The sequence below is a fragment of the Drosophila tropicalis genome, unplaced genomic scaffold (genome assembly GCF_018151085.1).
Source record: "Drosophila tropicalis isolate 14030-0801.00 unplaced genomic scaffold, ASM1815108v1 contig_1160, whole genome shotgun sequence".
Classification (NCBI taxonomy): Eukaryota; Metazoa; Arthropoda; class Insecta; order Diptera; family Drosophilidae; genus Drosophila; species Drosophila tropicalis.
This window is the reverse complement of record NW_027172531.1, coordinates 1-18,524: the sequence shown is the minus strand read 5'-3', so window position 1 is coordinate 18,524 and position 18,524 is coordinate 1. Positions and strand designations below refer to the sequence as shown.

The following is an 18,524-nucleotide window of genomic DNA, read 5'->3' as shown; positions in this document are numbered from 1 at the left end:
GTGAAGCTTTTTTACAATCGTATTATATGCCTTTCCCCAAGGATCTGTGTCGGCCGTGTCACAAAGTTCGAGAAACAGCGTACGCTTGCTGTCTTTGATTGCTTTTTTGAGTATTTTTCTCTTAGCCTTATACTGCTGCCTTACTGTTTCCGCATTATCGCTGCCGTCTTGCGATGCGAACACTGCTTTGAGCACATCGTCTGGCGTGTAAGCCCCCAGAATGTCCTTAATTTCTACAACGATCGCCTTTTTGGGAACTCGGACTACTGCGCTATCGCCGAGTGCATCTTGTATAGCCGCCTTTAGCCCCTGTGTGCTTTCGTTGTCCTGTTTCACCATTTGGATGGTGATACCGCCGGCAGAATTCCGGATGCTGCGGACTTTCTCTCTGTACTTCTGCAGAGAAACATTTGTTGTGATCAGCTCTGTGACTTGCTGCTGCTTGGTTGCATCTTCGCAGTTTATAAATATGACGTCTGGTCTTGGTCTCTTGTTTTTCTGACCTACAGTCTGCCATTTCTGCTGGGTGCGTTGACCATTCAAGGCCTTGTTAGCCGTCTGAGGCATGGTCGACGGGTCAGCTACCGCGTCTCTCACAGTATCAGCATACGAAGGTCTATCGTGAGCCCGCCTCTTCTTCATTGGTGAGTTTCTAGTTGATGGCTGTTCCTCGCGGGGCCTCTTCGGAGTGACTTTATTGCCATTTTGTAGGCACAGGTCCACATTGGGATGATTTCGAGTCGGTTTCGGCTTTTTTAGGCACCACTTTGGCGGCCTCGGGGGACATTTTCGTCGCTCTTTCGCACGTTATGGGCTTGCCTGCAAGTTTGCCGGCAATCGCATTTTGACAGAGCAGTCTTTGGAGCTCGTACATTCTCGTAATCGCATCCTTGTTACCTGCAGTTACATGCCGAGTTGGTGGCTTGCCACCTTCCTTTGTGGTGAAGGTTTTGGCCAGTGCATATAGCAGCTTGCCCAGCTCATCAAGTTCCGGAATGTCGGAGACTAACGGCCGATTGGGACCTGATGCCACTTCTTCCATATTGGTGACATCCGACACCGACTCTCTGGGCGACATTCTAAGTCTTGGCTTTCTGCCAAAGATGGCCGCTTCGTCCCCCCCTCTGCAATATCTTCCACCATGGCCTTTGTTACTGCCAAATATTTGGAGAAAGCCGGGATTTTCTTTGCTACAAGACTCTATTCCTATTTTTTGAATTTGAATTTAAATTTGAAAAAAATAAAAAGGCGGGAACGGAATAACGTAACGCTTGTTACGCGATCCCCTAAGCGCCACCTGTGGACTGCGCCCTCCTGGGCTTTAGCGCTGCCCAACACTGGTGTTGATCAGCTGCTTGGGTGGCCCAGTGGAGAAGAAGAAGCAGAGTCTTGCAAGTTGCAACAACAAGAAACGTGTTGGCCTGGAGAAATTAAGATAAATTCCACACTCACACAGCAAGATAATAGGGGGCGAGTATGGAAAAAAGGCGGGAGAAAGGCAGCAGGGCAGCCTCCCCTCTCCCTCCACTCGAAGTCCAGGTGACCAACCAATCCAGTCCCGGGGCCCAAAGCACGCCGGAATCCAGGGCAATCTGGCAGAGGTATGTGACTAAAACACTGCTAGGCGCCTCCTAAATAGTCTGTTCCTTTTTGCAGGATCGTAGGAATCGATTCTGCGAACTTTTCGGCGGAGCAAACGAAAACAGCACCGCACTTGTAAGTTGTTATCTATCTGTCTCTGTGTGTGTGTGTGTAGGTAGGTATGTGTGTGAGAGTGTGTGTGTGTACTTTCTTTCCCTCTCATTCTACCACTATCTGTCTTTCTCTAATTAAATGAATGTTTTATAGTTATATCACTAACCATAGAATATGTATTCTATGGTTAGTGGTTATATGCTCTTCAGGTACGCGCCGGAATTTCTCTAGTGAACATATTCCCTTAAAGTGTTTTCTTCGCTTTTGGTTAAGTAAGGAACATGTGTTTACAATTAGAAATTTTGTGTATGGTGTGGTGGCTGTGTATGATCCTCCTCTACCTCGCCCTCCTCTCCAAGCACTCCTACATTCTGTGGATGCTGTTGCCGCTGTTCGTCATTCCATTGAGAACCATCGCCGATAATTTCATTATTAGTGTGATGCTCGTCTTCGTCGTCATCATCATCATCATCGCTAGAGTCCACATATTGTCGCATGGTTAGTGCTTGAAAATCGTTCAAGGCCTGCTCGAAGAGATCTATGGTATGTTGATTGGTTGCTATCACCTGCTGTGTGGTATCCAAAAGGTCTTCAGTTGATACCATATACATGAGATCTTGCATGGAATGTGGCGACGAAGAGGAGGCTATAGAGGCAGAGGATTGATTTGGATTGTTCACCTGCTCTAGTTGTTGTTGGTGTTGTTCTTGTTGCTCACCGCTAATAGTGGCAGCAGGAAATACCTGTGGGTCTGCCCAAATCCATATTTCCCAAGAACGCCCGGATGCAGAGTGCATTGAGAAATTATACGCTTTACCATATGAAGACATTCCAGTCGCCAGCCCTGTTCTTTGTCTCCAAGAACGATCCAATCGGTCCACCATCATCGAATCATGCGGTGAGCAATTTACATTTCTAAATGGTTTAATAATTCTGTAACTAATTAACAAATCCTCATACTCAGGTCCGCGAGAATTGGGAGAGAGCCGATATTACGGTCACTTTCAAGTGTTGGGATCATTCGCAACATGCTGCCCACTTCATTAAACATCTGCAGATCTTGTTCCAGCATCTGGAGACATCGGGGGTACTCGAGGCCATCGGAGTGCCAAAGAGGGCCAAATTGTAAGCGGCGACTCCTGTGAGACGGTGATATAAAAAGCAACGCGATTGATTGATTTTACTCCCTTTTTAGTTTCTAAGTTTCAAAAGATTTCAATTAATATTAGCACATTCATATATATATATATATATACATATGTATGTGTCTGCACCGATTTATATATGTGTGTATGTGCATGTATTTTTGTGTGTATGTGTTTCTTAAGGCAGAATCTTGAAGCGACAGCGAATCCAGACTTAAGCAGTTAATGTTGAAAATAAGAGGACAATGCTCTATATTATCTATTTTTATTATTTGTAGAATCATTAAAATACATATAAATAAATAGTAATTTAACGAATAATTAAAAATTACTAAAATCAAACGCTGTCATTTTAAAATTTTCGCATTTGAGACCCGACTTTGGAAAGCTATTAATATTAATTTGTTAAATGAATTAAACAAAATCAAATTTTTCTACAATTTATCATTATTAAGTTGTTATGGTATCTTTGGAGATGAAAGCTACAAAAGGATATATCTTTCAACATCGGCAAACTCTGTGAATTGCCTTAGAATTTTGAACTTATAATCACTTAGGCATACATCGAAAATGTCAAGCATTACAGAGTTAGTCCTGTCGTTGTACAAAAGTGATTCTTCCGGGAATAAAAATTTCCCAACTTTTAGTTAATAAATCTGTATAAAAGACAAAACTAAAAAAATTAAAGGAAAAATACGTAAAGTTCACAATGAATTGTCGAAAAAAAAAAGAATGAGGCGTATGCAATTGTATATTATTATATATATTTTAATCAAAAAATTAATTTTATTGTTCAACAGAATTCTAAAAAGAATTCTATCTAAATGTGCAAAATTGGTGTTTTATAATAATCTTGACTAAATAAAAAAATTATTATTTCGGAAGGAGTTTACCAAAAGTAAACCACTGTGCAATGGCATTCTTGTACGTTTCACGCACACTATAAATTTTTTGTTACTCTCTGTTATTGGCTCTGTTCGTTTCAATTTCCAACTAGCATTATGGTGTTGGTGGGAAATGACCTTTTTGCTAAAATAAATTTTTATAACCAGTGGGTTCAAATCCACGCCAAGGATGCATGGAAAAAGAGGACGGGCTAACTTTTTTTTATGGATATTTTTTTTCGATTTATTTTAATGGATAAACGACAAGAAATATTTCTTGTTACTTTCTTATTGCCTCTGATCGTACGAAATTCTCATAAACAGGGTAGTGGTAAATGGCTTATTGTCTGGTGCGTTCACAACGGAGACGCGGTTCGAAACCGCGCCGGGTATATCAAGAGGAGTGACTATTCTTTTTTTAATATTTTTTCCGTCTGTCAGTTGTTGTTTTTCAAAAAAACTAATTTTGTTTTTTTTTTTGCTATTTAGTTAATAAAATGATATAAAAATGAAATATTTGGTTAAATGCTAAATACACAACCAGTATGATGTCAGTTCTTTTTGTAATTAGCGTGTGGTGTAAGCTGTAAGTGAATGGGGACGATACGGTATTGATGAGAGTGTGATTTTGGTTCAAATCTCAGTAAGGTCGTGTCATATTTTCTTTTCCTTTTTTTTTAATCAAATTTTTTTTTCATGTGTTCACACATAATTTATTACATTTATGTACATACATATATGTATGGGATTTTCTTCAAATATGTATGTATACACATACATATATGTATGTACACTCATACATAGTATGTGGTGTCTATGTATGACATACACATGGTGCCGTCTTAATTTTGGCCATGGCCACACGCTTGGGTTTTCCCCTTTTGAGCACCCCGCGCCCCGGATTTTTTTTTTGAAATTTTTCGGGCGCCTTTGGCCCTGGCCACCATCTGCGGTGATGTTAACCGTCTGGAAATAAATAAAAATATAAATTAATTATAATTCATTTGTTAAAATATCAAAAAAAAACAAAATTACTTACACAATTTTTAAAAATATAATTCATGTTGCATGGAGGCCTGGTGATCGTCGATTGAATGTTTTTAGAGATGCCACACTCCATGCTTGCAATTTATCGGAAGCTATATTATCGATACTTTGGCCATCGATATTTTGAGTAATTATCGAACTTTTTGAGTCGAATTGCAATTTTTTGAAAGTTATCTTGAAAGTTGTCCAAATATTTTGTCATGATAATCACATTGAACCAGCCTCATAATCTCTTGCTTTTGGCCATTAAATTTAAAAAGATTTTATTTAAATACAAATGGTCATACATTGGTGCAAGCCTTATTTGTTTGCAGCAAATTTGTTTGCAATTGACCGATAAAGTCAACGTAATTTTTGAAACATGCATTTTTTTGAACCAACCATGATTTTCCCCATACAAAATGTTTCGAAAATTACGTCGACTTTATCGGGCAAAAACTCGACTATATGGTAACGGCTCAATGAAGATTGAATGCCAGAATTTAGGTATGACTGTCTGGAATACGTCCAGAAAATTTCAGCAAAATTCCTCGTAACGTTTTCGAGAAAAATGCATAAATGTGGGGTTACCTTCCGAAAACAATGATTTTTTAAGCAAATGCAATTCGCCAATGTTCTTCTTCTTCCTCCTTTAATTCGCCCCTTACAAAATGAGTGAAAAAATGGGCTAACTTTGTTGGGTAAAAACTCGACTATATAGTAACGGCTCAATGAAGATTGAATGCCAGAATTTAGGGACGACTTTTTCAAATATGTTTGGGTTATTTTATTCTAGATTCCTCGTAACGTTTTCGAGAAAAATGCATACATATGTGGGTACTTTTTGCCCGCAAATTTTTTTAATGTCAATTGGCCCAGCTGTTTATTCAATTCGCCACTCAACATATGGCCATTTCCCCCACACAAAATGAGTTAAAAAATGGGCTGACTTTGTTGGGCAAAAACTCGACTATATGGTAACGGCTCAATGAAGTTTGAATGCCAGAATTTAGGTACGACTTTTTCAAATATGTTCAGAGAGTTTCAGCAAAATTCCTCGTAACGTTTTCGAGAAAAATGCATAAATGTGGGGGTACTTTTTGCCGGCAAATTTTGTTCATTGTCAATTCGCCCAACCATTTGTCTCAATTCGCCACTCAACATATGGCCATTTCGCTCCACACAAAATGAGTTAAACCAGAGGACCGGGGCTAACTTTGACCGCGTCAAAGTTTGTATACCCTTGCAACTTTTTTGGTAACTCTACCTTACCTATTAGCCATCAATGTGGAAGAACGTTTTATCTAAAAAGGCTTATGTTTGAGAAAGAATGGCCTACAAACATAGGAAATAACGAAGATATTGATCAAAGTCACTGTTTTCGACCGATCGTTCCTATGGGAGCTATATGATATAGTCACCCGATCTTGATCAAATTTGGCACAGTCGTTTATAAGCGTAATGAACTCTCTAATATTAAGTTTCACGATAATAGTATAGAAAATAACGAAGTTATTGAGAAAAGTCACTGTTCGTGACTTTGGGGTTTGTATGGGAGCTATATGATATAGTGGTCCGATCCGGCTGAATCCGAGATATACAACGCCTGCAGTATATACAAGACTAGGTGCAAAATTTCTCTGTAGCTCTTACGGTCTAGGAGGACTTTGCGTTGATCCAGACGGACGGACGGACGGACGGACGGACGGACATGGCTAGTTGAACTCGTCTCGTCGTGCTGATCAAGAATATATATACTTTGTATGGTCGGAGATGCTTCGTTCTATGCGTTGCACACTTCTGACCAAAATTAATATACTCTTTTTGCAAGGGTATAAAAATGGGCTGACTTTGTTGGGCAAAATCTCGACTATATGGTAACGGCTCAATGAAGATTGAATGCCAGAATTTAGGTACGACTTTTTCAAATATGTTCAGAGAGTGTCAGCAAAATTCCTCGTAACGTTTTCGAGAAAAATGCATAAATGTGGGGGTACCTTCAGCGGGAAAATATTTTTCAAACATTTCGCCGCTCAAGCATCGCTGAGATAGGGGGATCAGGCAAATATTTGGACAACTTTCAAGATAACTTTCAAAAATTGCAATTCGACTCAAAAAGTTCGATAATTACTCAAAATATCGATGGCCAAAGTATCGATAATATAGCTTCCGATAAATTGCAAGCATGGAGTGTGGCATCTCTAAAAACATTCAATCGACGATCACCAGGCCTCCATGCAACATGAATTATATTTTTAAAAATTGTGTAAGTAATTTTGTTTTTTTTTGATATTTTAACAAATGAATTATAATTAGCTTAAATAGGGGGTTTGGTATAGTGGTACGACTGCACCAATAAATTGTGATTTTAGTTAATAAGAATTTTTGACAAATAAGATTCAAGATTTAATATATGGATACTTATGTATACTTTACTAGAAAATTTAAATAAAGTTAATAAAATATGTAATTGTTAAATCTGGTTTTATGTATATATATACATATATGTACATATGGTCGTGCAATTGCAAACAAATTTGCTGCAAACAAATAAGTCTTGCACCAATGTATGACCATTTGTATTTAAATAAAATCCTTTAAATTTAATGGCCAAAAGCAAGAGATTATGAGGCTGGTTCAATGTGATTATCATGGCAAAATATTTGGACAACTTTCAAGATAACTTTCAAAAAATTGCAATTCGACTCAAAAAGTTCGATAATTACTCAAATTATCGATGGCCAAAGTATCGATAATATAGCTTCCGATAAATTGCAAGCATGGAGTGTGGCATCTCTAAAAACATTCAATCGACGATCACCAGGCCTCCATGCAACATGAATTATATTTTTAAAAATTGTGTAAGTAATTTTGTTTTTTTTTGATATTTTAACAAATGAATTATAATTAACATCACCGCAGATGGTGGCCAGGGCCAAAGGCGCCCGAAAAATTTCAAAAAAAAATCCGGGGCGCGGGGTGCTCAAAAGGGGAAAACCCAAGCGTGAGTTATGCCATTAGCAACACTTCCTATAACAGCCGACCCAAGAGGTCTACACTCCACATTAATGTAAACATAAACAATACCATTCCATTAAACATAGAGTGTCACAAGATAAGTGACAGTTTCCCTAAACATAGAGTGTCACAAGATAAGTGACAGTTTCCCTAAACATAGAGTGTCACAAGAAAAGTGACCAGAAGAAAACATTATAAACACTTAGATGTAAGCCAGACCAGAATATGATTTGATTCAATAAAGCAGTCTTGATTTAACACTCAACCAGAACACACTCAATCTTAATTGAGTCGGTACTCGAGTTCACAGCTAAAATATTGTGGAAACTTTGAACGCAATCAAAGATAACGAAACAATATAATACTGTGGAAAACAAAACATTTAGTGACAAAATAAAATATATATATTGTGGAAACTTTGGAGAAAATCTAGGCCAACGAAACAATATAATATTATAAAAACATTTTGTGACAAATAACGAAACAATATAATATTGTAAAAACACTTTGTGCAAACAAACAGAATTATTGTGGAAACTTAAAAAAAAAAAGTTAACGAAACAATAAAACATACACCATTAAAATTGCACAAATTAACGAAATACAACAATGCATTCAAATGCTAACATCAATAATAATATCCAATCAAGAGATGCATTCTAATCCAACAACAAGGGAGAGAAACAGCATCGAGAAGGAAACAAGGTACTTGTCGGTGTTCACTGGACAGGAGGGAACGTTACATGGTTTCATTTCGGCAGTCAACCAAATCATGGAGGAGTATGATGATAACGACCAGGTCTTCACTGTTATATTCAACACCAAAATTCAAGGTCAGGCTAGAACTATGCTTAATATTAACCCCCCTACATCTTGGGCTGATTGCAAAACTCGTCTTCGACATCATTATCGCCCAAGAACGGATCAAATGGGTCTAACCAGAAAAATTAATAACTTAAGGGTAACTACCGTTCGAGATCTTGATTTTAAAGTAAGAGCAATTGTTGAGGAAATTACTGATTTTTCGGTCTTTGAAAACAATAGCAGATTAGTTGACATATTAAGTGGTCTCTTAATTCAAAGAGTAAAAGAATTATCTTGTGGTCCAATGGCCATTGCCTTAATGAATAAAACAACATTAACAGATATAAGAATTGAACTTGCAAATTATATTGGTCTGAATTATGGAAATTTAAATTAAAAACTATTATTAACCAAAAATGACAATGACCATAGTACATATAACAAACAGACAACTAATAAAAATACAAACCAAAATACTGAACAGAGTCAAAATGTAAAACAGTCTCAAAATCCCAATAGACAACAGAGTCAAAATATTAGACAGTATCAAAATCCGAATAGACAACAGAGTCAGAACGTAAGACAAAATCAAAATTATCAGCAACCACAAAATTATCAGCAACCACCAGCAGAAGCAATGAGTGTAGATAATATAAATGAGGAAGTAGTAAACAGCACAGATAATCAAGAGTTTTTTACCAACTAGCCTTGGATGAAAAAAAATTTTTATAAAAGGAACAATAGAGGAAGATACTTATATTATTTTAGTAGATACAGGATCAACCATAAGCATTTTAAACACAACTAATGTACATAATTCCAAATACAAAATAATTGAAAAATATTCAAAAACCATACATACGATAAAGGGAAAAATAGAAAGTGACAGTTACTTAGTGAAAACAAAAGTGCCAAGGGAGTTTAAATATATAAATTATGCAAGAACAAAATGGGTGGCTATGCCCCTGGAAAAATCATATGATTTTCTATTGGGCATGGACTTCATTCAAAGGAATTTTGCAAATATTGATTTTCAAAACAAAATTATTAAACTTAACAATGGGGTCGAAATTCCATTCCTTTCCAAACAATCAGAAGATGTTTGCGTAATGGAAGTAAGTGAAATTGATGATCTTAAGTTAAAAGAACTCAATACTGAGGAAGAACAAATAATAAGAAATCTTTCAAAAAAAGTACGAAAAGTTATGTTTCAAAGAAGGGGATCACTTAACCAATACTAACACTATAGTTCATAGCATAAAAACTACTACAGACCAACCTATTAATTCAAAACTCTATCGGGTCTCCCCAAAATATGAAGAAGAAATAAAGAAACAAATAATTTACATGGAAAACAATGGAATTATAAGAAAAAGCAAAAGCAAATATAGTTCTCCAATATGTGTCATACCTAAAAAAAAGAGATAGCTCTGGAATTCAAAAGTATCGTATTTGTGTAGACTATAGGCGTTTAAACCAAGTAACCGTTCCAGATAAGTACCCAATACCTATCATGGACGCTGTATTAGACAAACTCGGTAAAGCCCAATATTTTACTACATTAGATTTAGCAAAAGGCTATCACCAAATTTTAATGGCAGAAGAAGATATCTCTATATCTTCAGCATTCATTTCACCAATGGGTTTATATGAATATGTTAGAATGCCTTTTGGGTTAAAAAATGCCCCAGCCACATTTCAACGTTTAATGAATGAAATACTTCAGGAAAACATAGCATCAGCAAAAAATAATATAATCGTAACAGAAATTTTATCAGAAGAGGAAATAAATAAATTTGACATTGATTTTTATAAATTAAAGCTAATCCGTATGGGCATTTTAAAAATATAAGAATATCGCAATTAAAATCCCAAAATCATTTATAACCATAGATGTCAAGTTAATTATTCCTATACCAAATATAGATTATATACAAATAGACCAAGAAAATCAGTTAATTGTAGAAATAAATAATAAAACATTTACATATGAACCCAACAAAATTTTAAAAAGAATTAAAATTAAGTAAAAGTTGTACCATTAATAATAATTGCAAATTTATATTCAACAATATAACGAGTATCGAAGAAATTGACGATGATACAATTATAATCAAAAATGCCAAGAATACAAAAATATATCAAAATTGCGATAAAAGAAATATTATACTTAAGAGAAGTAACTTAATTCAATTCGGTAACTGTAAAATTCAAATTCTAAATGAAATATTTTTTAACGAAAAAACAGAATTTCACGAAAAATTTTTTTATCCAACAGAACTATTGAATCAAACCTATAAAAACACAATTAACTTTGATCATGTAACAATAGATAATTTTGACAATTTAAAAGAAATCACAGAACTTAAATACGAAAAGAAAATGACAAATGGCATATTTTTAACACTTTTTATTATTATTATTATTATATGTTTATCCATTTATATACATATATACTGTAAAAAGAAAAATATAAACATTAATGTAAACAGAATTCAGGAGAATTCATACTCTCAGAGGGGAGGAGTTATGCCATTAGCAACACTTCCTATAACAGCCGACCCAAGAGGTCTACACTCCACATTAATGTAAACATAAACAATACCATTCCATTAAACATAGAGTGTCACAAGATAAGTGACAGTTTCCCTAAACATAGAGTGTCACAAGAAAAGTGACCAGAAGAAAACATTATAAACACTTAGATGTAAGCCAGACCAGAATATGATTTGATTCAATAAAGCAGTCTTGATTTAACACTCAACCAGAACAGACTCAATCTTAATTCGTGTGGCCATGGCCAAAATTAAGACGGCACCATGTATATGTCATACATAGACACACATACTTGAGTGTACATACATATTTGTATGTGTATACATACATATTTGTATGAAGAAAATCCCATACATATATGTATGTACATAAATGTAATAAATTATGTATGAACACATGAAAAAAAAAATGATTAAAAAAAAAGGAAAAGAAAATATGACACGACATTACTGAGATTTGAACCAACACATCACACCATACATCTGCATCAATACCGTATCGTCCCCATTCACTTACAGCTTACACCACACGATCATTACAACAAGAGCTGACATCATACTGGTTGTGTATTTAGCATTTAACCAAATATTTCATTTTTATATCATTTTATTAACTAAATAGCAAAAAAAAAAAAACAAAATTAGTTTTTTTGAAAAACAACAAACTGACAGACGGAAAAAATATTAAAAAAAGAATAGTCACTCCTCTTGATATACCCGGCGCGGTTTCGAACCGCGTCTCCGTTGTGAACGCACCAGACAATAAGCCATTTACCACTACCCTGTTTATGAGAATTTCGTACGATCAGAGGCAATAAGAAAGTAACAAGAAATATTTCTTGTCGTTTATCCATTAAAATAAATCGAAAAAAAAAATATCCATAAAAAAAGTTAGCCCGTCCTCTTTTTCCATGCATCCTTGGCGTGGATTTGAACCCACTGGTTATAAAAATTTATTTTAGCAAAAAGGTCATTTCCCACCAACACCATAATGCTAGTTGGAAATTGAAACGAACAGAGCCAATAACAGAGAGTAACAAAAAATTTATAGTGTGCGTGAAACGTACAAGAATGCCATTGCACAGTGGTTTACTTTTGGTAAACTCCTTCCGAAATAATAATTTTTTTATTTAGTCAAGATTATTATAAAACACCAATTTTGCACATTTAGATAGAATTCTTTTTAGAATTCTGTTGAACAATAAAATTAATTTTTTGATTAAAATATATATAATAATATACAATTGCATACGCCTCATTCTTTTTTTTTCCGACAATTCATTGTGAACTTTACGTATTTTTCCTTTAATTTTTTTAGTTTTGTCTTTTATACAGATTTATTAACTAAAAGTTGGGAAATTTTTATTCCCGGAAGAATCACTTTTGTACAACGACAGGACTAACTCTGTAATGCTTGACATTTTCGATGTATGCCTAAGTGATTATAAGTTCAAAATTCTAAGGCAATTCACAGAGTTTGCCGATGTTGAAAGATATATCCTTTTGTAGCTTTCATCTCCAAAGATACCATAACAACTTAATAATGATAAATTGTAGAAAAATTTGATTTTGTTTAATTCATTTAACAAATTAATATTAATAGCTTTCCAAAGTCGGGTCTCAAATGCGAAAATTTTAAAATGACAGCGTTTGATTTTAGTAGTTTTTAATTATTCGTTAAATTACTATTTATTTATATGTATTTTAATGATTCTACAAATAATAACAATAGATAATATAGAGCATTGTCCTCTTATTTTCAACATTAACAGCTTAAGTCTGGATTCGCTGTCGCTTCAAGATTCTGCCTTAAGAAACACATACACACAAAAATACATGCACATACACACATATATAAATCGGTGCAGACACATACATATGTATATATATATGTATATATATATATGAATGTGCTAATATTAATTGAAATCTTTTGAAACTTAGAAACTAAAAAGGGAGTAAAATCAATCAATCGCGTTGCATTTTATATCACCGTCTCACAGGAGTCGCCGCTTACAATTTGGCCCTCTTTGGCACTCCGATGGCCTCGAGTACCCCCGATGTCTTCAGATGCTGGAACAAGATCTGCAGATACTCATCCCCGATGTTTCATGAAGTGGGCAGCATGTTGCGAATGATCCCAACACTTGAAAGTGACCGTAATATCGGCTGTCTCCCAATTCTCGCGGACCTGAGTATGAGGATTTGTTAATTAGTTACAGAATTATTAAACCATTTAGAAATGTAAATTGCTCACCGCATGATTCGATGATGGTGGACCGATTGGATCGTCCTTGGAGACAAAGAACAGGGCTGGCGACTTTAATAGAGTCGAATGGAACATTTGACTCGATCTCATATAGTCGCCTGATTATGGAATGTCTTCATATGGTAAAGCGTATAATTTCTCAATGCACTCTGCATCCGGGCGTTCTTGGGAAATATGGATTTGGGCAGACCCACAGGTATTTCCGTAATATCGGCAGCACTATCCCATATTTGGCAAACGAAACGATCCAATATGCTGCCATAACGTTCCATATCCCTTGACATCTGCAACATTATCTAGCCCAACTGATATGCACCCACCGAGAAGCCATGCATCACAATTGGCTCATAAGCGTTGTTGTTCTCCAGGAATTTTAAAGTCTCGGCGGCCACAACCTAGAATCAAAATATATAGTTATAGTGATATCGGATCATAATGATATATATATTTGTGTTGACTTACCTGCGTTCCTTTAGCGGGCCACAACAATTGCCAAGGTGTTATATGGACAACTACCACATCGAAACCCAATTCTGTATAGATTTGAGCATATTTCTTCAAATGCTTCTGCTTGGCCATTAGCCAGGCCATCATTAGAACCAAACGGGTAATCCTGTTGGCTTCTGAAAGGCCAATGTCTTGGGATTTATTTCAATGTCGCCCTTGTGCGTCGTGTATATTATACCCTTGCAAAAAGGGTATATTAATTTTGGTCAGAAGTGTGCAACGCATAGAACGAAGCATCTCCGACCATACAAAGTATATATATTCTTGATCAGCACGACGAGACGAGTTCAACTAGCCATGTCCGTCCGTCCGTCCGTCCGTCCGTCCGTCCGTCTGGATCAACGCAAACTCCTCCTAGACCGTAAGAGCTACAGAGCTGAAATTTTGCACGTAGGCTTGTATATACTGCAGGCGTTGTATATCTCGGATTCATCCGGATCGGACCACTATATCATATAGCTCCCATACAAACCCCAAAGTCACGAACAGTGACTTTTCTCAATAACTTCGTTATTTTCTATGCTATTATCGTGAAACTTAATATTAGAGAGTTTACTACGCCTATAAGCGACTATGCCAAATTTGATCAAGATCGGGTGACTATATCATATAGCTCCCATACAAACGGCCAAGTCACAAACAGTGACTTTCTCAATAACTTCGTTATTTTCTGAGCTATTGTCGTGAAACTTAATATTAGAGAGTTTACTATGCCTATAAGCGACTATGCCAAATTTGATCAAGATCGGGTGACTATATAATATAGCTCCCATATAAACGGCCAAGTCACGAACAGTGACTTTCTCAATACCTTCGTTATTTTCTGAGCTATTGTCGTGAAACTTAATATTAGAGAGTTTACTACGCATATAGGCGACTATGCCAAATTTGATCAAGATCAGGTGACTATATCATATAGCTCCCATAGGAACGATTGGTCGAAAACAGTGACTTTTGTAAATAACTTCGTTACTTTTAACGCGATTGCTTTTAAATTAAACATTTCTTAATTTAATATATATGTTAATGACTGTGCCGAATTTGATAAAGATCGGGTGACTATATCATATAGCTCCCATAGGAACGATCGGTGGAAAACAGTGACTTTGATCAATATCTTCGTTATTTCCTATGATTGTAGGCCTTTCTTTCTCAAGCTTAAGCCTTTTTAGATAAAACGTTCTTCCACATTGATGGCTAATAGGTAAGGATAGAGTTAACAAAAAAGTTGCAAGGGTATACAAACTTCGACGCGGTCGAAGTTAGCCCCGGCCCTCTGGTTTCGTCATATTTTTGGTAATATCCTTGGAGGATATATTGCGACGATTCTGTCCTGGAGCCATGGCGCTATGAAAAAGTTCGAAAATATATGATCGGACCTTGAGGTACTTTCAAGTCTCAGAACTGTATAATTTCGTTTTTCTTCATTTTTGTATAATTTGTTGGGCATTATTACCATAATTGCCAACTTACCACTTCATTTGAACTCTTTTCCGCATGGCGCGTTTTTTTATAGTGGTTACCCAATAGGCCTAATCCACTTCATCCACGCAAGGCGGATTTATACCTCTTCTTTTTTAAGTGGTGTCCACTATTAGGCATATCCACTAGTATAGATCTTTTTATTAAAGTGGTTTCCACTATTGGGCATATCCACTAGTATAGATCTTTTTATTAAAGTGGTTTCCACTATAAGACATATCCACTAGTATAGATCTTTTTATTAAAGTGGTTTCCACTATAAGGCATATCCACTAGTATAGATCTTTATACCCTTGCAAAAAGGGTATATTAATTTTGGTCAGAAGTGTGCAACGCATAGAACGAAGCATCTCCGACCATACAAAGTATATATATTCTTGATCAGCACGACGAGACGAGTTCAACTAGCCATGTCCGTCCGTCCGTCCGTCTGGATCAACGCAAACTCCTCCTAGACCGTAAGAGCTACAGAGCTGAAATTTTGCACGTAGGCTTGTATATACTGCAGGCGTTGTATATCTCGGATTCAGCCGGATCGGACCACTATATCATATAGCTCCCATACAAACCCCAAAGTCACGAACAGTGACTTTTCTCAATAACTTCGTTATTTTCTATGCTATTATCGTGAAACTTAATATTAGAGAGTTTACTACGCCTATAAGCGACTATGCCAAATTTGATCAAGATCGGGTGACTATATCATATAGCTCCCATACAAACGGCCAAGTCACGAACAGTGACTTTCTCAATAACTTCGTTATTTTCTATGCTATTATCGTGAAACTTAATATTAGAGAGTTTACTACGCCTATAAGCGACTATGCGAAATTTGATCAAGATCGGGTGACTATATCATATAGCTCCCATACAAACGGCCAAGTCACGAACAGTGACTTTCTCAATACCTTCGTTATTTTCTGAGCTATTGTCGTGAAACTTAATATTAGAGAGTTTACTACGCCTATAAGCGACTATGCCAAATTTGATCAAGATCAGGTGACTATATCATATAGCTCCCATAGGAACGATTGGTCGAAAACAGTGACTTTTGTAAATAACTTCGTTACTTTTAACGCGATTGCTTTTAAATTAAACATTTCTTAATTTAATATATATGTTAATGACTGTGCCGAATTTGATAAAGATCGGGTGACTATATCATATAGCTCCCATAGGAACGATCGGTGGAAAAAAGTGACTTTGATCAATATCTTCGTTATTTCCTATGATTATAGGCCTTTCTTTCTCAAGCTTAAGCCTTTTTAGATAAAACGTTCTTCCACATTGATGGCTAATAGGTAAGGATAGAGTTACCAAAAAAGTTGCAAGGGTACACAAACTTTGACGCGGTCGAAGTTAGCCCCGGCCCTCTGGTTTTTTATTAACATGAATGCCTTACTGTTTTCGTAAGTATTTTCTGCCAGTCATTCTATTTTCATTTAAAGTTAGTTTCAGTAGAGATCCTAATAAAATTAAATTTTATAATTAAAGGTAGAGATTCAGAAATGTCAGATACTGCAGAGTAAAGTAAATTTTTTGGGCTATATAGTTGAAAATGGAAGTATTAAGCCAAGTAAGGAGAAGACTGATGCCGTTTCAAGATTCCCGATCCCACATGATAAGAAGTCAGTTCAACGATTTTTAGGGTTAACATCGTATTTCCGTAAATTTATCGAAGGATACGCAGTAACAGCTAAGCCCTTGACTGACATTTTGCGAAAGGACAACAAGTTTGAGTTTAAAGAATTGCAAATGGTAGCGTTTGAGCAATTGAAGTTAGCATTGATCAAAGGTCCTGTTTTAAAGCTATACAATCCTAAGCTAGAGACTGAAATTCACACTGATGCCTCGAAACACGGTTTCGGAGCTGCGCTTTACAGAAAGATTCAGAAGATGGTTTATTCCATCCGGTACAATATATGAGTCGGAAAACTAAACCTTGCGAAGAGAAGTATGATTCATATGAACTTGAGGTTTTAGCAGTTATTGGAGCATTAATAAAGTGGCGTATATATGTGTTAGGATTGAGATTTAAGATTGTCACAGATTGTAATGCGTTCACGATGACAATGAAAAAGAAAGAGGTTCCGTTGCGTGTAGCACGTTGGGCAATGTACCTACAAGATTTCGATTATCAGATCGAACATCGTTCAGGTTCAAAGATGCGGCATGTGGATGCCTTGAGCCGTTTATCTTGTTTTTCTGCTAACTGACACTATAACCCATAAATTAAGGGAAGCACAGTTGTCAGATGATTGGACTAAATTGATTAGGAGCTTAGTTCAACAGAAAGGATATGAAGATTTTTACATTGAAAACGAAATATTGTTAAAGGACCCTAATCGAGAACTTATTGTCGTTCCCTCGCAGATGGAAAAGGAAATAATACAGATTGCACATAAACAAGGACATTTTGGAGCTAGAAAGACTCAGGATATCGTAGAAAAATCGTATTATATTCCAAAATTAAAAGAGAAGGTAGTCCGTGTTGTTGAGTGTTGCGTGGAATGTCTTATTGTTAATGCCAAGACCGGCAAAAAGGAAGAATATTTGATGCCAATAAGTAAAGGAGATCAGCTATTGATGACATATCACATTGATCACGTTGGCCCGATGGAGGTCACAACAAAGCGTTACAATCATATACTTGTTATTGTTGATGGGTTCTCTAAGTTTGTATGGTTGTATCCGACTCGTGGAACAGGAGTCGAGGAAGTACTTAGTTCTCTTGAAAGGCAGGCCATAATTTTTGGTAACCCGATGAAAATAATTTCTGACAGGGGAGCAGCATTCACGTCCAATGCGTTTAAGGAATATTGTAACAGACAGGATATACAGCATTTACTGATAGCAACAGGTGTACCCCGTGGCAACGGCCAAGTAGAAAGGATGCATAAGGTAATAGTTCCAATGATTTCAAAGTTAAGTCAAGAGAATGAGGGAAACTGGTACAAGTATGTAGGTCGTGTGCAACAATTTATTAATAATACTGCTCCAAGAAGTACAAGAGTTACACCTTTTAAGATTTTGACAGGAATAGAGATGCGTAGTCCTGATGATCCCAAAATGAGAAAGCTGATAACCGATTCGTTAATAGAAGAATTAGACTGTGGTCGTGATGAGATTAGAGCGGAGG

The 18,524-nt window shown here is 36.1% G+C and overlaps 1 pseudogene; it reads right to left on the bottom strand.

Annotated features, from left to right (window-relative positions):
- Positions 1-13,017: 13,017 nt before the first annotated feature.
- LOC137575007 (uncharacterized) lies at positions 13,018-15,246 on the bottom strand (annotated as a pseudogene).
- Between the last annotated feature and the right edge of the window lie 3,278 nt (positions 15,247-18,524).